The sequence below is a fragment of the Choloepus didactylus genome, chromosome 26 (assembly GCF_015220235.1).
Source record: "Choloepus didactylus isolate mChoDid1 chromosome 26, mChoDid1.pri, whole genome shotgun sequence".
In the NCBI taxonomy this organism is placed as follows: Eukaryota; Metazoa; Chordata; class Mammalia; order Pilosa; family Megalonychidae; genus Choloepus; species Choloepus didactylus.
In genome coordinates this window covers 14353305-14375856 of record NC_051332.1, presented here as the reverse complement: position 1 = coordinate 14375856, position 22552 = coordinate 14353305, and the positions used below count along the sequence as shown (strand labels likewise).

Below are 22552 nucleotides of genomic sequence, written 5' to 3'. Positions count from 1 at the left end.
CAACTAATTCTTTCCATGCCTGAGCTGAAGTTTCAGATGAGCCCATAGAAGGCATTTCTCATCTCTGTCATGTTGAGGGAGAGTAAAGGAATTGTTTGTTTTTCCCTACATTTCTACTTTCTTGTTGATGTTTCCATCTTTCCCACTAAAGCCTTTAACATAATTTACAGTTATTTTAATTTCCCTGTTGGATGGTCTAAAATTTGGATTTGGGATCTGAGTTTAGTTTTGTTGATCACTTTCTCTCTTGATGATGTTCCTTTTACTCTTTCTTTCTTTGGTGGTAATATTTGGCCAAAAACCAGACATATTCTTTAGGATGTAAAAAGTGAGATGAATAGCATTTATGTTTCACAAGTAGCACTCCTCTTCTGTTAGGCCTTTGACATGGGAGCTTGACTCAATCTTAGTAGCTGAGCTGAGTCTGGATTTTGTTTTATTATTTAGATTCAAAATTTCTAAAATTTACAAAAACTGCACCAACCAAATAACAACTGCACCTTACTGCCTCTCCTCATCTCTGGGTAGCCTCTAATCTAGTTTCTGTCTCTAAAACTTGTACTTCTAGATATATAACTGGAATCATATATTATGTTTCCTCATGTGCCATGCTTATTTCACAAAATAATGATTTCAAGATTCATCCATGTTGTAGCTTATATCAAAACTTATAGCTTCTTATGGCTGAATGATATTCCATGGGATGTGTATACAACACAATTATCCATTCACTGTTAATGGACACAGGTTGTTTTCACCTCTGGCTACTGTGAATAATGCTGCTGTCAACATTGGTGCACAAGTATCTGTTTGAGTCCCTGTTTTCAGTTCATCTGAGTATGTACCTGTGAATGGAATTGCTGGATCATATGATCATTCTAAGTTTGACTTTTTCTGGAATGCAATATTGTTTTACACATTGGCCATGCCATTTTACATTCCCATCAATAATACATGTGGATCCTAATTTCTCTATATCCTCACCAACACATTATTTTCCATTAAAGAGAAACTTATCATAGTGAATATGAAGTGCTGTCTCATTTTTGTTTTCATTTACATCTCCCTAATGGTTGATGATGTTGAGCATCTTTTCATGAGCCTTTTGGCGATTTATATGCTATCTTTGGGGAAATACCTTGTTCAAGCCCTTTGTGCATCATTTTTTCCCAATTCAATTGTATTGAGATATAGTCACATACCCTACAATCATCCACAGTGTACAGTCACTTGTTCAGAATACCATCCTATAGTTGTGCAATCATCACCAAAATCAATTTTTGAGCATGTTCATTACTTCAAAAAAATAAAAATAAGAATAAAAATACAAGTAAAGGAGAACACCCAATACAACCCATCCCCTTCTATATTCATTTAATTTTCATTCCCATTTTTCTACTCATTTTTCCATGCACTGGATAAAGGGAGTGTGAGCCACAAAATTATTATAATCACACAGTCACACCATGTAAGCTACATAGTTATGCAATCACCCTCAAGAATTAAGGCTACTGGGTTGCATTTCAACAGTTTCAGGTATTTCCTTTTAGCTATTCCAATACACTAAAAATTAAAAAGGGATATCTATATAATGCATAAGAATACCCTCCAATTTTTATTGAGACTTTAAATTTTTTCATTTCTCTTCCCCCTTTTGCACAAGGATACTTCCCCCTTTTGCACAAGGATACTTTCCCCCTTTTGCACAAGAATACATACTTTTGCACAAGAAAAAAATGCTTTTTTCATTTGTCTTCCCCCTTTTGCACAAGAATGAATCCCAGGATTCATGTCCCATGTTGCCAGGGAGATTTACACCCCTGGGAGACATGGGCTACATAGGGGGAAGTCTGTAAGTTGACATGCTGATTGTTTGCCCAGCATTTACTTGGTTAGTTTTTGTCTATGTTATTGAATTTTAGGAGTTATTTATATATTACAGATGTTAAGCCCTTATCACATATATGATTTCCAACTATTTTCTCCCATTCTGTGCATTATCTTTTTGCTTTCTTGATAATATCTGATGAACAAATGTGTTTATTTTGATAAGGGCCCATTTAACTCTTTTTAGTTTTATTTCTTGTGCTTTTGGTGCCATATCTCAGAATCCATTCCAAATATAGGGTCATGTAGACTTTCACCTATGTTATCTTCTAAGAGTTTGTGGTTTTAGCTCTTATATTTAGGGCCTTGTTCAATTTTGAATTAGTTTTTGTTTATGATATGAGATAGGGGTACAATTTCATTCTTTTGCATGTGTATATCCAGTTATCACAGCATGATTCTTCAAGAGCTTATTCTTTCCAGATTGTATGTACTTGGAACCCTTATTGAAAATCAAATGGACATATGTGTGTGGGACTATTTCTGGCTTTCAATTCTATTCCATTGATCTATATGTGTATCCATATGCCAGTACTACACTGTTTTGATTGCTGTAGTTTTGTAATGAGTTTTTTTTATTAAATTCAGTTTTATTGAAATACATTCACACACCATACAATCATCCACGGTATACAATCCACTGTCCACAATATGATAACATAGTTGTGCGTTCAACACCACAATCTATCTCTGAACATTTTCCTTACATCAGAAAAAAACAGAACAAGAATAAAAAATAAAAGTGAAAAAAGAACACCCAAATCATCCCCCCATCCCACCCCATTTGTCCTTTAGTTTTTATCCCCATTCCTCCACTCATCCATACACTAGATAAAGGGGATGTGATCCACAAGTTCTTCACAATCACACTGTCACCCCTTTTAATCTACATTATTATATAATTGTCTTCAGGAGTCCAGACTGCTGGGTTGGAGTTTGGTAGTTTCAGGTATTTACTTCTAGCTATTCCAATACATTAAAACCTAAGAGGTGTTATCTATATAGTGCATAAGGATGTCCACCAGAGTGACCTCTCAACTCCATTTGAAATCTCTCAGCCACTGAACCTATTTCATCTCATTTTGCATCCCCCTTTTGGTCAAGAAGATACTCTCTGTCCCACGATGCTGGGTCCAGATTCATCCCTGGGAGTCATATTCTGCATTACCAGGGAGATTTACACCCCTGGGAGTCAGGTCCCACGTAGGGGGGAGGGCAGCGAGTTCACCTGTCGAGATGGCTCAGTTAGAGAGAGAGAGGGCCACATCTGAGCAACAAAGAGGTACTCAGGGGGAGACTCTTAGGCACCATTACATGCAAGTTTAGACTCTCCTTTGTGGTAATGAGCTTCATAAGGACAAGTCCCATGCTCGAGGGCTCAGCACATCAAACCACCAGTCCCAATGTTTGTGATGACATCAACACCAGTTCAGGTGAGGATGTCCAACACATCCACACCTTCCCCTGGATCCTCGGGGCTGGGGAGGGGGAGGCTGTAAATATATTTTTTATTATCTGCCCAAATTACTCTGGGATGTGTCACTATTTCACTCCAGCCTATACTAACCTACCGTATCTCACTTCCTATTCAAAGTTCCATGCAATTGTGGTGTTTGAACAAATTGACTGTAGAGTTGTACCGTTTAGAAAATTTAGATCCTGTACAAAATAGACATCTATTCCCTTGGTCTCATATGGAAGTTGAAGTTTTAAAACACAATCAGTTTCAACCTTTACCCTTTGGCCTGGCTTGCCCTGGTCTTAACCAGACCTGCTTCATTCATATCACTAATTGAAGTCTGGGCTCTTTGTCTGTAATGAGTTTTTAAATTGGGTAGTGTGAGTCTTTCAACCTCATTCTTCATTTAAAATTTATTTCAGCTATTTGAAGCCACTTGCAATATTGTATGAGCCTGAGGATCACATATTTTTCTGCAAAATAAGACTACTGGAATTTTGATAGGGATTGCATTGAATCTACAGATAACTTTGTGTAGTATTGACAATTCAGCAATGTATTAAGTCTTCTAATCCACATATACAGGATATCTTGCCATTTTTTAGGTCTTCTTTGATTCCTTTCTGCAATGTTTTGTAGTTTTCAGTGTACAAGTCTTTCATCTTCTGGGTTAAATTCATTTTTAGATATTGTATTCTTTTATTTGCTATCATATATGTAATTAATTTCTAACTTTGCATTTTAGATTGTTCGTTGCCAGGGTACAGAGACACAATAGAGTCTTATGTTGATCCTTTACATGGAAACTTTACTAAATTCACTTGTTACCCCTAGTAGCTTTCTGTGAATGCCTTGGGATTTCCATGTATAGGATCATGTCATCTGGGAATAGAGACAGTTTTTGATTTTTTTTAATATTCATTTTATTGAGATATATTCACATACCATGCAGTCATACAAAATAGAGGCAGTTTTACTTCTTCCTTTCCAACTTGGATGCCTTTTCTTTATCTTCCCTAATTGCTTTGATTAGAATTCCTAGTACAATGTTAAATAGTGAGGAATGTGGGCACCCTTGTCTTGTTTGTGATCTTATGAAGAAAGCTTTCAGTCTTTCACCATTGAGTATGATAGCTGTGAGCTTTTCGTAAATGGTCTTTATCATGTTGAGGGTGTTTCTTTCTCTTCCTAGTGTTAGGAGGGTTTTCCATGTGAAGCTGTTTTGAATTTTGACAAATCATTTTCTGTTTATTGAGATGATATGTGTTCTGGGTTTTTTGTTATTGTATTAATGTAGTGGAGATGATCATGTATTGTTTGAATTTGTTGTTGTTATTCTATTAATGTCTATTACATTTATTTTCTTATGTTGAATCTCTGTAGCATCCTAGGATTAATCCTACTTAGTCTTTGTATATAATCCTTTTAATATACTTTTGGTTATGGCTTGCTAATATTTTCCTGAGGAATTTTGGATCTGTCCATGAGAGAAATTGGTAGACAATTTTCTTCTATTGTGCTGTCTTTGGTTTAGTTTGAGGGAGACCCTGTTCACATAGAATGAGTTAATGAGTGTTCCCTCCTCTTCAATTTTTTGGAAGAGTTTGAGAAGATTTTGATTTAATTTTTCTTTAACTGCTTGGTAGAATTCAACAGTGAAATCATCTGGTCCATAACTTTTCTTTCTTGTGGTGTTTTCTGGTTACTGATTCAGTCTCTATAATTGTTACAGGAGTTTAATTACTTTTGGGGTCAGTTTAGGTAATTTGTGTTTCTAGGAATTTGTCCATTTCATCTTGATTATCTACTTTGTTGGTTTACAATTGTTCATTGTATTCTTTTTCGCATTTTTGTATTTTGTATTTCTAAATTTTTTTATTGTGAGCTTTAACATATATACACAACAGTGTTAACTTTCAAAGTATGATTTCATAAGTAGTTAGAGAACAAATTTGAAAGAATATCATGTGTCACAGTTCCACAACTTCAGCCATTTCCATTATTGCAAAATATAACATACATATAAACAGAAAGGTATCAACTCTTGATGTACAGCTCAACATGCAATTATATAGGTAATTTCCAAAATTGTAATGGATTACAGTTCCACAATCTCAGTCCCAACCTTTCCCTATTATGCAATAGAACATATATACAGAAAGGTGAAAACCTTCAAGGCTAATTTCAATAAGCAGACTAACAAAGCCACCTTGGCAGGTGCTCTCACTGCCCTCCCTCCTACATGGGACCTGACTCCCAGGGATGTAAATCTCCCTGGTAATGCAGGATATGACTCCCAGGAATGATTTGGACCCAGCATCATGGGATTGAGAACATCTTCTTGACCAAAAGGGGACTGTGAAATGAAACAAAATAAAGCTTCAGTGGCTGAGAGATTCCAAATGGAGTTGAGAGGTCACTCTGGTGGACATTCTTATGCATTATATAGACAACTCTTTTTAGGTTTTATTGTATTGGAATAGCTAAGAGTAAATACCTGAAACTATCAAACTCCAAACCAGTAGACTTGACTCTTGAAGACAACCATATAACAATGTAGATTACAAGGGGTTACAGTGTGATTGTGAAAACCTTGTGTATTGCACTCCCTTTATCCACCATATGGATGGATGAGAAGAAAAATGGGGGCAAAACCTAAAGGAAAATTGGGTGGGAGGGGGGTTGATTTGGGTGTTCTTTTTTCTTTTTATTTTTTTATTCTTATTCTGATTCTTTCTGGTATAAGGAAAATTTTCAAAAATAGATGAATGCACAACTATATGACAGTTCTGTGAACCATTCATTGTACACCATGGATGATTGTATGTTATATGAATATATCTCAATAAATCTGAATTTAAAATTTAAAAAGTACATTATTCAGACATAAGAAAAAATTGTAATATAGAATAAAGCTTTATATATGTTAAAATTATTGAACTTGATAACTACACTTAAGGTGATTACATAACTGAATATCCTTGTTTGTGGGAAATGTACATCAAAGTATTATATGTTCAAGGACCATGATGTGTGCAACTGGTTCTCAACAATCAGAAAATAGATGGGAGTGGAGACAGGGAGAGGGAGAAAAGGGGAGATAGAATGATACAGGAGAATAGATATATAGAATGTTAAAATTTGTGGATCTGGGGGAATGGGGGTATGTTGGGATTCTCTGAATGGGTTTTGTATTATTTTTGCAACTGTTCTGCATGTTTGAAATTATTTCAAAATAAAAAGTTAGCAAGAAAAGGCCAGTAATTCAGTAGTATAGACTTGTGCTCTATGTTGTGGAAAATGAAATGGGAAACATTGTTTGTTACCTTGCTCTTACATTAGAATTGCACTGAGTTTCTCCTGAAGGTTTATAATTTATAAATCCAAAGGATCATTATAATGCATTAGGTTGGATAATTACTGACCTGATTTAGATCAAGGTGAATTCAGTTTCTTTTCATCAAAATGTAATTATTGTTTATCCAAGCCCTTTTGAGATCTATATTCCCTTTGATAAGAGGGGAAAAATGCATTTTTCTAAAATAGTACATATGTTTATTGAGTACCACAGATCCTTAATGGTAAACTGAATTTTCACTTTCCTGGGGTCACTGGAACTTTGCCCTCTGTAATTGAACAATGCCTTAATGAATGTAATTTGGTGGCCTCCACTTGCTGATGTAACTAATTCCTACTGTTTATTTCATTTCAAAATTGGACAGCATCAGATATGGAAACATAATTACACTGTGTAGAAATAAGCCCCCAAGATTTCCAGACCTGACAGAAGAAAGCTTGTAGGCATGTAATTAAGAGAGAGGGGGAAAGTTGACCTACATTTTTTGAGTTTCAGGGATCAACCTGTATATCTTACTATGGATCAATTCATCTCCTTGTGTTCTAGTTTGCTAATGCTGCTAGAATGCAAAACACCAGAAATTGATTGGCTCCTGTAAAAGGGGTTTACTTGGTTACAAGTAAACAGTGTTAATGAATGTTAATTAATGTCTTAAGACCTTAAAGGGTCCAAGGTAAGTCATCAACAAGCAGGTACACACACTGGAGGATGGCCAATGGTGTCCAGGAAACCTCCATTAGTTGGGAAGGCTGGTGCCTGCTCCAGAGCTCTGACCCCAAAATAGCTTTCTCCCAGGACATTTCTTTCTGGCCTACAGTTCCTCAAAAATGTCACTCTTATTGCTCTTGGGGTATTTTTCCTCACTTAGCTTCTCTGGAGCAAAAGTCTGCTTTCAATGGCCATCTTCAAACTGTCTTTCATCTGCAGCTACTCAGCTTCTGTGTATTCATCAAAGTGTCCCTCTTGGCTGTAGTTCCTCTTCAAAATGTCACTGTCAGTTGCTCTCCAAAATATCACTCACAACTGCACTAAGTTCCTTCTGTTTGTCAGCTCATTTATATGGCTCCAGTCATTTAATTTAGACCCACCCTGAATGGATGGGGCAATACATCCATGGAAACCATTCAACCAGAGTCACCACTCACAGCTGGGTGAGGTGCACCTCCATGAAAACACCCAAAGTATTTCAATGCAATCAGCATGTCTGCCCCACAAGGTTGCATCAAAGAACACAGCTTTTTCTGGGGGACATAATACATTCAAATCAGCACACCTTTTCTATTCTTCTCCTAATAATCTTGACCTCATTTTCTACTGTTTGAACTAATGAATTAATTTGTAGTCTAATTCTGTTGATTTAGAACTCCAAATAAATGAGAGATTTGGACGTGCCAGTTAAAAAAAATACAGAACCAAAAAGTGCAACATACCCCAAACAGAATAGATCTGAATAGGCCTATGCCAAGACACCTAGTAATCAGATTATGAAACATCAAAGACAATGAATCCTGAAATCAGCAAGAGAGAAGAAATCCATCACATACAAAGGAAGCTTAATAATACTCTGTGCAGATCTCTCAGCAGAAACCATGGAGGCAAGAAGGAAGTGTTGTGATATATTTAAGATGCTGAAAGAGAAAAACTGCCAACCAAGAATCCTGTATCTCACAAAACTGTCCTTCAAATATGAGAGAGAGTCCAAAATATTCTCTGACAAACAAACAATAAGAGTTTGTGAAAAAGATAACTGCTCTAAGGAAATACTGAAGGCAGCACTACAGACAGATAGGAAAAGACAGGAGTGAGAGGTTGGAAAACAATTTTGGGTGATGGTAGCAGAGAAATGTAAGTACACTGAACAAAGATAACAATGAATATGGTTGAAAGAGGAAGGTTAGGAACATGTGGCACACCAGATGGAAAGAAGAAAGATAAAGACTGGGACTATATAACTCAGTGAATCCTAGGGTGCTCAATGATTGTAATAAAAGGTAGAAATATGTTTTTTCATGAGGGAGAACAAATGTCAACCTTGCAAGGTGTTAAAAATAGGGAGGTATTGGGGAAAAATACAATGTAAACTAGAGACTGTAATTAACAGAAACATTGTATTATGCTTCCTTTAATGTAACAAAGACAATATATCAAGGTAAATGCTTATAAGAGGGGGCATAAAGGAGGGGTATGGGACTTGGCATTGGCAATGTTATCTGACTATTCTACTTTAGTTTAATGCTATCTTTCATTTTTCTGCTTCCTAGGTGTCATGGTTTTTCTTTCTCTTTCTTTTTTTCTTTTTCTTTTTCCTCTTTATCTTCTTTGACTCTTCCTGCTTTGTGGAAGTAACAGAGATCTCCTTATACAGATAGTGGTGAGGGTGATGAATACATAAATAAGTTACTATACAGGGAACTATTGATTGTTTACTTAAGATGGAAGGTATGGTGTGTGAAAAAAAACATCTTAAAAACATGTGTTGAGAAGAAACCTTGAGGGCAATATATTGAGTGAAAGAAGTCAGACACATAAGGACAAATATTGCAGGGTCTCACTGATAGGAACTAATTATAATATGTAAACTACTAGGCATGAAATATAAGTTGCCAGGACATAGAATGAGGCCAAAGAATGGGGAGTGGTTGCTTATTATGAGCAGAGTGTTCTACTAGGTTGAACTTAAATGTTTGGAAATGAACAGAGGTAACAGGAGCACATTGTAAAAATAACTAGTAGTGCTGAATGGTGTGTGAATGTTGGGGAAAGGGGAAGCTCAGAGTCATGTATGCCACCAATAGGAAAGTTGGAGGTTAAAAGATGGGAATGTATAAAAAGTGAACCTTGTGGGCAATGTCAGTGATTAACTGTACAAATATTAGAAATCTCTTTCATGAACCAGACCAAGTGTATGACATTATAACTAGAAGTTAATAATAGAGGGTCACATAAGGAAAAAATATACCTATGGCAAACTATATACTGCAGCTCATAGTATGTTAACATTCTTTCATAAATAGTAACAAATGTACTATGCCAATAGTATGAGTCACCAATTGAGAGAGGTGGTTAGGGATATAGGAGGATTTGTGTTTCATTTTTTGTCTTTATTTTCTGGAGTAATGAAAATTCTAAAAATTGAAAAAATTGTGGTGATGGATGCACAGCTTTTTGAAGGTACAGAGGGCAATAGATTATACACTTTGGATCTTTGGATAATTGTATGGTATGTAAACAATCACAATAAAAAATGTGATAAAAAAGTTCAATGAGCAGCTATAGAGCAAATCCCAAAGGATGCTATAGGCTACAGTTCCACCATGTCATTTTACCTCCTTCCAGCCTGTTTTCTTTTATAATCCTTTCATTTCTGTAAGTTCAGAATGTAAGTCACTGTTTTCATTTTTTATTTTAGTTATTGGGATCTTTTCTCATTTAGGGGGGTGGGGGCTGTGTAACTAATGGCTTCTTAATTTTAATGATCTTTTGAAAAACTAAATTCTAATTTCACACATTCTCTTGTTTTTCTATTCTGTATTTCCTTTATCTATGTTCTAATCTTGTATCCTGCCTCCTGGTAACTTTGGATTTAGTCATCTTTTCTTGATAAACCTCCTAAAATTGTGAAGCTACATTATTGATTTGAGAACTTTGAACTTTAATAACTTATCTAGCTGTGATGTGTGCACTTCTGGGGGCCCTGAGGATGCACCTCCCACATGGCCTTGCTCTGCACAAGGGTGTACAGTGAGAGGACTCAGAGGGGTCAGGAGGTTGTGTGGCACAGCAGGGAGTGGCTGCCCAGTGCACTTTCACCTCAGAATCAGGGGGAATCCCATGGGAATGGCTGAACCCCTTCCAGTTAGAAATCCAACTCCACTGGGCTTGGCAAACTGCCAGATGCCTCCTTCTAATGCCACCACCACCACCACCCACCCACCCACACCTCTGCACAGGAAGCTCTGGAAATCTGGAACAAAGGCAGAGGTTGTGCCCCAGGGCAGGTTTGGAGAATGGGCATGGCTCTGATCCTGGCATCTTGGTGTCTCTGACTGTGGCTGTGAGGGCAGATGTGCCTGGAGCAAGTGCTCAGGTCCAGTAATGGCAGCAGGGAGTGGTGAGTCTAGGAGCCCAGCGTGAGTCCCAGTGGAGGTGTGAGTGTGCATTGACAAGTATTGGGGTGCTGGGCAGGTGGGGTCCCACTCAGCATGCATGCCCAGCATGTTTCCTCCACTCTGTTCCCCTCCCTAAATAAGACCTGGAAAGGCCAGGGTCCAAATCCAAGCCAGGGGGACCCCATATGAATCTGTTTCAGATCTTATATTCTGGGTTCCAGGCCAGGCTGCCCATGTGCAGTGTTGGACTCCAACTTTGCCTCCCCAGGCCCACTCCAGCCTCTCCCTAGTCTGGTGGGTAGGCATCTCTGCTGGAGGAAACAGGGGTCCTGAGGAGCCCTCCCCACAGTGGAAGTTCTGGAAGCTTCACTCCTTGGCAATGGGGAGGCTGATTTTCAGCCCCTTATCTGAAGTTCAGAGCCTCATTCAGTCAGTGGGGTGCAGGGAGCAGCACAGTGGCCCTGGGTCTGCACTGAAGGAACAGAGTCAGGGTCTGGGGAAAGGTAGACCAGTAAAATCTGGGAGATGGGGGTCTGGAGATTAGAGTGAGCCTCCCTGGTGAGGGCAGCTTGGAAAGGGAAAGAAAAGCAGCAACTGGGCCTGGCAAGAAACAGCTCAGGAATTCCAAGGGCAATGTGCAGGGACAGCCAGGATGGAGAGAAAGTCAGAGCAGACCCATGGATCAGCAGGACAGATGGGGTCATCCATTTGCCTTCTTTGGAAACATACATTCTTGCAGAACTTTGGAATGCAATTTGGTGGTGTGGATGAAAATTTTATGTTCATATCCTACACCAATTTAATTACAGTTGTAAAAGAGCATCCTGTGGAAATAATAGTTCAATTGTGAACAGAGGTGTTATTTTTGAAAGGCAGCTGCTAGGATGCCACCTAAGTGTCTGGTGGGACCCACTTCAACTACCTCTAGTCTTCTGTTGGTGGAACATGTGGGAGGACTGAGTTCATGGGCAAGGACTCATGTGTAATGACAGGCAGATGGGATGTGGCCCAGGCAGTGGGCCTGTACGTCTCTGATGTCAAAATGCATGTATGTGCACAGAGTTAGATTTGTATAAAGTGAGGAAAAATTCAGAAATCCTGGGAGTCCAACTGTCTGGGACTTAGCTGTTAAAGAATGAAGTAGAGGGACTTGTGCAGCATAATCCATGACTCCTCAGGTGGTGGAGTTGTCTTCTGCATGTAGTTGAGGTTGGTGCTTGGACACAGAAGCCATCCTGCTGGGGTCACCACCCTGTGACCTGTGGAAGTTGTGCAACTCTCTGAGCTGGATGTCTCAGTTGGCAAGTGGGGAAGCCCTAGGGCTGCTTCACACATTCCTGTGAAGGAAAGTGAGTCAAGGTGCACACACAGGGCCTGTCCATGCCAGGGCCCACAAACAGAGCTCCTAACTGAGGCTTTTTTCCCTTGGTCTAGTTTTTTTGTTGGTTGGATCAGGGCAGGTTTTACTTCTTTGTGTTTCCCAGTATTTGTCAAGTAAAAGTTTGTTGTTTCTTTTTCCAAAATCAAAATGCTTAAAACAGGCACTGACATTAGTCCTGCTGCTTTAGTTGTTGTTTTGCTGAAATAGAAAGGACACCTGCCACCCCTGATCAGAGCACATCCGAAGCACTCTGGAAGGCATGTGACTTCTGTGGCAGATGCTGGGGAAGTCCTGGTGAGGCAGACAGTGGCCCCCATTGAGCTGAGAGCCCAGAGAAAGAGTCAGACCAAAGCCCAATTTCAAATTGGAGGACAAATGGAATGATGTGACGTGCTAGGAGAGTGACCTGGTACAGCCATGTGGAAAGTGTGCCCAGGGTTGGCCCCTAAGTCACTGGGGCCAATATGGCCAAAGGGGGCAAAGGAGAGGTTCAGAGATGGAGGAAAGCTGTGAAAGGTGGCCCTGGACACCTGTGTGGTTCCCAGCCAGAGTTCCTGGAAGAGAGCATTCTTTGGTGAATTGGAAAGAAATTCTCTAGGACATCTGATGCCCCCTGCCCTCATCTTTTCTCTGATGGGCTCCTTTCACTACTAGGCTCAAAGTAGAGCTGGCCTGAGTATGAGAATGGTGTAAGCAGTGCCATGCACACTGTGTGGTGACCTGGTTGCTGCTGTTGTGACTGTTCTCTCTGTTGGTGGTTTGGGTCCCTGGCCCAAAACTTGACGCAGAGCTTCCTGGCACTGCTGCAGGAGAGCAGGGATGCCTTCCCACCAGTGCTGGGGCTGGTAACCCTCAAGAGAAGGCTGTGCCAGGACCTGCAAGATAACCTCACCCAGGCAGATCCCTTGGTGGAGGCCCTCCTGGAGAGTGGGCTCTGCCTGCATCTGCTGGAGGGCTAGGACATGGTGTTGGTGTGTGTGCATGTGCTGTTCCAGCAGGAGCAGTCCAAGGATGCCCACTGGCTCCTGGAGGTAGGGCTGGGGTGGAGGAGTGGGAGAGTGGAGAGAGCAGCAATGACTGAGCACAGGTGGAAGGGCCCAGCAGATTTAGGACATCTGGGGCCCAAGACCCTGTCCTCATTTGGCAGCAAATCCAACTGTGTTGATGTGAAACTACTGATCACCTTTATTTACCCACTGTTCTGAGGATTTGTAACAAAAATAAGCACATATTTGACTAAGGGATGCTGGGCCAGATGATGCATGGTACAGGTTATATGGTGCATCCCTTGTACATGTTCTTAAAGTCTTAAAATTCTGAATTCCAAAGTGCATCTGGCCCGAAAGATTTTTTAATTCATTTTTATTAAGATATATTCACATACCATGCAGTCATATGAAGAGGACATGCAATTGTTCACAGTACTATTATATCCTGGAAGATCTGAAAGCAGTGACATGAACAAATATCTGCACACCAATGTTCATAGTAGCATTATTCACAATTGCCAAGAGATGGAAACAACCCAAATGTCCTTCAACATGTGAGTGGATAAATAAAATGTGGTAAATACACACGATGGAATATTATGTGGCTGTAAGAAGGAATGATGTCATGAAACATATGACAACATGGATGAACCTTGAAGACATAATGCTGAGTGAAATAAGCCAGGCACAAAAAGAGAAATATTATATGCTACCACTAATGTAAATATTGAAAAATGTAAAAAAATCATTTATAATATAGAATGTAGGGGAACTAGTGATAGAGAGAAATTAAGGAAGGGGGAATGATAATCCAATAAGAACAGTTAAGAACAGTTAAGCTAAATTTAATGTTCTGGGAATGCCCAGGAATGACTATGATCTGTTAATTTCTGATGGGTATGGTAGGAACAAGTTCACAGGAATTTTTCTATATTAGGTTATTTTATTGGGGTAGAGTAGGAACATGTTGTAAGTAAAGTAGTTAGGTTAGTTGTCTTTTCTTACTCCCTTGTTATGGTTTGTTTGAAATGTTTCTTTATTGTAGGTTTTTAAAAAATTATTTATGATATAGATGATTAAAAAAGAGTTAATTAGAAAAACAATGAAAAAATATGCAGAGCCCCCTTGAGGAGCCGGTGGAGAATGCAGGGGTGTTGTCTTCCCCACCTCGATGGTTGCTGATGTGCTCACAGACATAGGGACTTGTCTTTTGATGGGCTGAGCCCTATAGCACAGCACTTGCCCTTGGGAAGACTGTTGCTGCAAAGGAGAGACTAGGCCTTCCTATAATTGTGCCTAGAGCCTCCTCCTGAATGCCTCTTTGTTGCTCAGCTGTGGCCCTCTGCCTCTAGCTAAGCCAACTTGGCAGGTGAAATAACTGCCCTCCCCACTACGTGGGATCTGACACCCAGGGGAGTGAATCTCCCTGGCAAATTGGAATATGACTCCTGGGGAGGAAGCTAGACCCAGCATCATGGGATGGAGAACATCTTGACCAAAAGGGGGATGTGAAAGGAAATGAAATAAGTTTCAGTGGCAGAGAGATTCCAAAAGGAGCTGAGAGGTCACTCTGGTGGGCACTCTTACACACAATATAGACAACCGTTTTTAGGTTCTAATGAATTGGAATAGCTAGAAGTAAATACCTTAAACTATCAAACTATAACCCAGAACCCATGAATCTTGAAGACAATTGCATAATAATGTAGCTTATGAGGGGTGACAATGTGATTGAGAAAGCCATATGGACCATATTCCCCTTTGTCCAGTTTATGAATGGAGGAGTAGAAAAATGGGGGAAGAAAAAAAGCGCATAGTTTTCTTTTTTACTTTAATTGTTCTTTTTCACTTTAATTTTTTTTCTTATTATTTTGTGTGTGTGGTAATGAAATTGTCAAAAATTAATTTTGGTGATAAATGCAGAACTATATAATGGTACTGTAAACAATTGAATGTACACATTGTTTTGTATGACTGCATGGCATGTGACTCTATCTCGATAAAAATGAATTAAAAAGCATAATGTAATTAACTTACCAAATTCTCCCTTTAAACTTTAAGTACTATTTTACCATTTCATGTGTAATATAATAGAGTTCCAATGGTCTTTCTTTTCTGCCTTAATGGACATTATGTTAATATTACCATGTATTTTATTTTATATACAGCTATATATGTGTGTGTTGTTAAACCCCACAATATATTATTTTTGTTTAAGCAATCAATTATCCTTTTAAATTCAATTTTATTGAGATATATTCATATACCATGCCATCATAGAAAGCATACACTCAGCTGTACATATTTAAAGTATAAGAAAAATCTTTTATATTTACCCATGTTTCTATCATTTCTTGTGTTCATTTCTTTGTGTAGATCTATGTTTTCATCTGGTGCCATTTTCCTGCCTGAAGGACTTCTTTTAACATTGCTTACATTGTGCTTCTACTGGTGATGGATTATTTCCACTTTTGTACATCTGCAAAATGTCATGTTTCATTTTAATTTTTGAAATATATTTTTGCTGTGTATTGTACCTTGGGTTGATAGGTTTTTTTCTCTCAGTATTTAAATATGTTGCTGCAATGTCTTCTTACTTGTATTTTTTCTGAAAAAATATACCGTCATCCTTTTTTTGTTCCTCTCAACATAAAGTGTATTTTTTCCTCTGGCTACTCTTAAGATTTTCTCTTTATCACTGGTTTTCAGCAATTTGATTATGATGCTTTTGTGCAGTTTTTAAAAAATATTTCTTGTGTTTAGGGTTGTTTACATTTCTAATTTCAGTGAATTTATGGTTTTCATCAAATTTAGAAAATCTTTGTCTCCTATTTTCTCCTTTCCTCATGGACTTTAATAATTACAAACATATTAAGCAGCTTGAAGCTGTGCCACAGCCTACTATTGTTTCTTTTTAATTTTGTCTTTTTCTCAGTATTCCATTTTGGACAGTTTGTATTGCTGTGTTTTCAAGTTTGCTAAATATTTCTCCTGTAATTTCTAATCTAATCCTATCAAGTGAATTTTTCATCTCAGAATTATAGTCTTCATCTCTAGATATTTGAGTCTTTATTACCTTCCACATCACTCCTTATCTGTTTGAATATCTAGAATACACTTAAGATAAGTTTTTATGTCCTTTTCTGCTTAATTCTGACATCTCTGTCAGATTTGATTTTTCTCTTCACTATGAGTCATATTTTCTGGCTTCATTGTAAAGTTGTAATCTATGAATGAATGCCAGACATTGTGAATTTTACCCTATTGGATGCTAAATCATTTTATATTCTTTGGGATTTTTCCTATGATGCAATTAATTTACTTCATAACAATTTGATCTATTGGGTCTTCCTTTTAAAATTGTAGTGTCTATTCTAAAGCTAATTGTTCCCTCACTACTAAGGCAAGAACATTTTGATTACTCTACCCAAGGCCTATGAATCATGAGTTACTTTTTTACTTTGATAGGTGAGAAGAGGTACTATTCCAAGCCTTGTGTGATTATTGCACTCTATTACCTTTAGTCTTTTCAGATGCTTCTTCCCTGATTTCAGGCAGTTTCCTAACATTTTTCTATCAGTAATCTGCTGAATGCTCAAGAGAAGACCCTCCAAAAGTCTCCTGCTTTCTTTCTGTGCATCTGTCTCCTCTTTGATAGTTTGCCTTTGAACTCAGGCTGCCTTGGTCTCCCAGGACTCTCAGTTGCATCTCCTCAATTTAAGGAGTCCACTAGGCCCATCCTTGGTTCCTCCTCTCTATTCCACAGCCAGGAAACTCAAGGCAGTAAGCAGGAGCATGCACAGGCTTAATGCAGTGGTTTGAAGCTGTGTGTATCAAAGAAAAACATGTTCTTAAATCTAACCCCTTCCTGTTGTTATGAAACCATTGTAAGTAGAATGTTCTGATGAGGTTACTTTAGTTGTGCCCTACCTCAACCAGGATGGGTCTTAATCCTATTATAGGAGTCCTTTATAAATGGAAGGAACACAGGAAAAAAGGTCACAGAAGCAAGTGGAAAACAATGATACCAGGAGAAGGGAGAGACCAGCCAACAACAACATGTGCCTTGCCATGTGGCAGAGTAGCCAAGGGTCACTGGCAGCCAGTCTTTGGGAAGAAAACATTGCCATGATGATGCCTTGATTTTATTTTCCTAACCTTAACCATGAGTGAATAAATTCCCATTTTTTTACTCAACCCATTTCCTGGTATTGGCTTTGAGTCGCCTAGGAAACTATGTAACCAAGAAGTTAGGAATTAACAAATGATTATGATTATTAAATCATTATATCAATATTTCTTTTTACTTTCTGTGAGTATTAGAATAACCAGAAGGAAATACCTGAAATTGTCAAACTGTGATCTATTTGTCTTGATCTCTGATGATTGTAACCTTTATCATGTGATTGACCCTCATTTGTACACATTTTATACAGTCTTGTGGCTTTGGAGTCTTGTCATCATTAAAGACAACCCTAATGTTTATTATTGAAGTGGCTTGGGTCAGCCCTGAACTAATCCACCCCAAGTCCATAGTTATCTGGATAACTGTACCTGAATCAAGCTAAAATGGGCCTGTCTGATATATACAGTATCTTAACCTTTAATCTATAAGTGCCCTAAACCTCATTATAACACTAAAAATCACACCCATCATCATATTAAGGCTGTCATTTACTTACAAACATTCTGCAACTAATGATGTAATCTATCTTCACGTAGTCAATAATTAAATCACCTCTAATTACATCATCTGGAGCCATTGTACTAACTATCCTTAAAATCTGCTCATCTTTTGATACTATAAAACCCCCAGAATTACTAGGGTTTGGATAGACAGTTTTTTAGGCTGAAAGGAAAACTGATCTCATGCTTTTTGCCTACCAATAAACTCATTCTCTCTTTGAAACCCTGGTATCTCAGGAATTGGTCATTTGAGTGCAAGAGACAGAGAATCCACAGCCTTTGTCTTGTATTAATACACTTACCTTGTATCCTGTTTCTTAGGGATCATTTTTCTTCATTTCCTGATATCATGTCTTGCAACAATTGTTTCATATTTTTGTCTAATTTCTTGGTTGTTCCAGGTAAGAGGGTAAATCTAGTCCCTGTTCCCCCACTGTGGTCAGAAATGGAAGTCCATGGTTTGGATCTTGAATCAGAAAAAAAAAAAGGTGATAGAAGTCTTAATGGAGATAACCAGCAAAATTTGAAGATGGGTTGAAGATCACACAAATATATTTTATTCACATTAAATTTTCTGTTTCTGAAAACTGTGCTGTGGTTTTTTAAGAGATTTATCCTTTCTCATAGGAAATATATAAAGTATTTAGAAGTAAAGGGAATGAGGTCTATGACTTATTCTCAAGTGATTCAGAAATAGAAATATAAAATATACAAATAGAGACTGATGAAATAAATGTGGCAAAATATTAAGAGTAATGATTCTGGGTGAAGTATATATGAAAATTCTTTGTCCTATTTTTGCAACTTTAAGTTAAAATATTTCAAAATAAGTGGGATAACAAATTCATTGATAAATGGCAAAACTAGTATTTTGTGTTAGAAGTCAGGAACAACTAATTTTGAGAAGGAGAGTGGGGCAGCCCAGTGCTTGAAAACACCCTCCCTTAAGGACAAGGGTGGAGCCTTGAGCACACAGCAACTCCCATGACCAGAGCACAGACATTGAAGGTCATGTAGCCTAGTCACTCCTGGTAATTAATCTTCACAAAGCTCAGCTGAGGTTTCTTGTATCCAAGTCTTATGAGGCTCTGCTGAAATAAACATTCATGAGACTCAGCTGAGGTTTCCAAATCCAACAAGGCTCTGCTTAGCTATATAAGGCACTCCTCTTCCTCTTGTTTGTCTGGGTCATTGACTTTCATTTCCTAACCAGGGGTCATTGGGAAAAATCCTCCTGTAAGTCCCTAATGAAACTCATGGATAACTTTGCCTGGTGTGTTCTTTGGTCTTGGGGTTGAGTCAGGTTGCAGCAGGGAGTAATAACAGAGAATGGGGGCTTCAGGAGCTGATAGTGTTTGAACTCTTAGTGAGTACATGGTTGTGTTAACTGCTTTTGTAATTCACTTATCTAAAGTCATGACATGCATTTTTGTAATTTCTTTTCATTCTTCAATAAATTTTTGTTTTGTTTTGTTTTTCAAGGAGGTAAGAATAGATTTAGGTATAAGAACTCTAGGATCTCTTCCTCTCTGGGACTTCTTTCCTGGATATTTGGTGAGAGGTCTCAGTAAGGTTGATGGTCCCCTAGGAGGTCCTCCTCCTTACTTCAAAATATGAGTTTTATTTCTGTGGTGAAGAGTTGATGCCTAAACCCAAAGTAAAAATTCACTTTACCCTTTAATCTTAACCAATAACTCCAAAACTTGTTTCTTTTTTCATATTTAACAGCTCTGAAATTACATCTTATGATGTATCTTATAGTCAGTACCATGTGTTAGCTTAGCCATATATTTTCTTTTGCAGTAGTAAAAAAAATACTGATACATCTGACAATCCATGGCTCCCAGATTGGATGAGAAGCAGCAAAGGTATATTCTTACTCTCTTTTTATTGAATGTTGGATGTTCATATTTTCCCACTGATTTGTAAGAGCAACTTATTAAGAGTGTGAAATCTGAGCCTCATAATTTTTAAATATATTTTCTCAATTTATTTGTGTTTTAACTTCATGTATATATGTTTTGAAATTGGACTTTTAAAAGTTTCATAGTAAAATTTACTAGTTTATATCCTTTATGGTTTCTGCTTTTTGTTTCAGGCTATCTCAAATTATATAATATTTAAAATCCTTTATTTACATTTAATTGATGGCTTGCTTTTCAAATACTAAATTCATGTAACATTTATTTATCGTAATGTGCAAAATAAAGATCTAATCTTACTTTTTCAACACCATTTGCTGAATGAAATGAAATTTTAACATATGCTCAATTTGTATGTATATTCGGATATTTGTGTTCTTTTCTGAAGTCAGCACCAAGATTTCCAGGTTTTTATAATAATTTACCTTTCCAAAACAAACAAAAAACTCCTGGCTCTTCTAAGGGCATCTATATTTCCTGAGGAAGTTAGAACTGTTCTGTCAAGTTAAAAGAACAATAACATACCTCCAAACCAAGCTCTTCAACAAAGTATTTTATTAACATTTTCATTGAAATTGTGTTAAGTTTTACAGGGTCCTCTGTAAGGGTAAATACAAATCTGAAACCACATTGAATTTTCTTTGGTGCTAAAAGGCAAAGAGAAATTTTTCCACATCCCTTTTCTTACAGCATTTCCTTGAGAGAATAAACTCTCTCAGATAGGCTGATCAGTTCAAAATCTCAATAATGAGCGAGTTGGCTCTCTTGGATAGGTTGTACAAATTAAAATCTCAAAGATAAATTAGTTAGTTCTCTTGGATAGGCTGTAACCTCTGTAGTACCCAGTCAATGGGGAAACAGGGGAGGGACTTGTGCATTAGGAGTAGTAGATTTAAAGATCACCATTCTCTTCCTCTGACACACCAGCCTACCATGTTTTTGGCTGTGTGTCCTTTCTTGCAAGATTGTAAATAAATTCTTTTCTCCTCCAGAACCAGGTGAGCATTTTTTGTATAATGCTTGTTTCCAACTCATTTCTCTTGCTGGCACAAGAGTAAATTTGTATCATAAAGTTACTGACCAGGAAAGAGGATCACTATATATTCCAAGGTGAAATGACAGTTACAAAATGTTATGTCATTAGGATAACAGTCACGTAAAATTTTTGGAAGGGTGTGCATCTAACATCAAGATTTTTCCTTTTCTTTGGGAGGTGGTGTGTATGGCACCCATCTTTTCACTCTACTTTATACATATTTTCTATTTTACTGCATGCTTCATGTATCATTTGCACAATTTTGAAAGCTAGCATTCCTAAGATAAAGTCATCTGTTAAAGGATATTATTGAGTGTAACACAAGATTATTACCAGGTTCTTTACTTAAATTTCTCAGCAATATTCATCACAATACTTCACAGATCTCTGTCTTCAAGGCCCCAGGGTGTGGTGGCATGGGTTTGGATCAGCCATCGCTGTGGGTGTGGAAAGGACCAGGCCTCCTGGAGTCCCCAGCAGCTGGACCCCACCTGGGCATCCGTGACCTCCTTAAAATGGCATGCAAACCCCCACACCCCCGCCACCACAGGTGCTCTCTGCGCATGTGCTGCTGCTAGCACTCCCGCTGTCACCACCTCTGTTTTAGGCAGCAGCACCCTGAGGCCTCCAGAGCCTCCCGGGGTCAGTAGGGGTTCAGAGGGTGGGCCCGAATTGCACGGCTCAGGAGCGGGAGCGGAGGCTGAGCCCCTGCAAGTGTGAGGGGGCAGAGAGATCTCCAAGACTGGGTGGTTTCAGGGGCCTTGGGCACCACTGCTGCCTCCAAGAGGCAGAGGAGGAGTAAGCAAAGGGACAGGGCTTGGCCTGGTGCTGTGGAGGTCAGGGGAGGGTCAGGGAAGGGGGACTTGCAGGCATCCAGAGAGAACTGGGGAGGGGTCTGGATGGGAAGTGACTGCTTCTCCCTCTGGCAGGACAGCCCTCAAAGGCCTGAGGCAGTGGTGAGCAGAGTGGAATGTCCAAGCCTTGGGCCTGGCTGCGTGTGACCTGGACCCTCCATCCACCCAGTGTAGGCAGTGGGGTCTGTGGTGCTGTCTGCTCAGATCTCCCGTTCTGTACCCAGAGAGACCTGGGCCCCAAAGCCAGTGCCTGACCATAAATGGGCAGCTTATCTCTGCCTGCCTCAGATACTCAGCTCTTAATTGTGGCTATTATTAACCCTTGTATCACCAATACACAAACTTTAGCATCGTTGTGTTCTGTATTAAATAGGATAGTATATAAAGTGTGGTAAATTCTCAGAGGTGAGCTGCTTTTAGTTTACAAGGCTTACCATTCTTTTCTTTATTGGCTCATTTAACCAACATAGAGACAAGTTCCCCAACACCTCCCATAATGAAAACTGATGTGTGTGTGTATGTGTTTTCATATACAATACATATATGTATGCTTATATATTTACATATATATATAATAAATATTCAACTAAAAGTTCAGAGAGAGAAACTGATTTGCCCAGTATTGCCACATTAGGAGATAAATGGATAGGGATTTAAATTCTCATTTGTTATATTCTGTAGTCCATTCCCTTTCCCACACTAAAATCTACAGTCTTTGTCCCTGAGCACCACCAGGATGGAATTGTGGAGTGTAGTGACCCTAATCTTACCTCATCAGAACCCTGGTGTCAAAAGGTTAAGTAGCCTCCTTCCTCCATCCTCCAACTTGGCTTTCAGATGACTGTTAAAGAGAACAATGTAAATTGAAACC

General features: G+C 38.6%; 1 long non-coding RNA gene across 1 annotated transcript in view; it reads right to left on the bottom strand.

Moving 5' to 3' along the window:
* Positions 1–3101: 3101 nt before the first annotated feature.
* Positions 3102–22552, bottom strand: part of LOC119520865 — a 301392-nt gene continuing 281941 nt past the window's right edge. Inside the window, exons 3-4 of the long non-coding RNA XR_005214225.1 lie at positions 18172–18335; positions 3102–3115 (exon numbers count right to left, since the gene is read on the bottom strand). This is a non-coding gene — a long non-coding RNA (uncharacterized LOC119520865). The remainder of the gene's footprint in view (positions 3116–18171; positions 18336–22552) is intronic.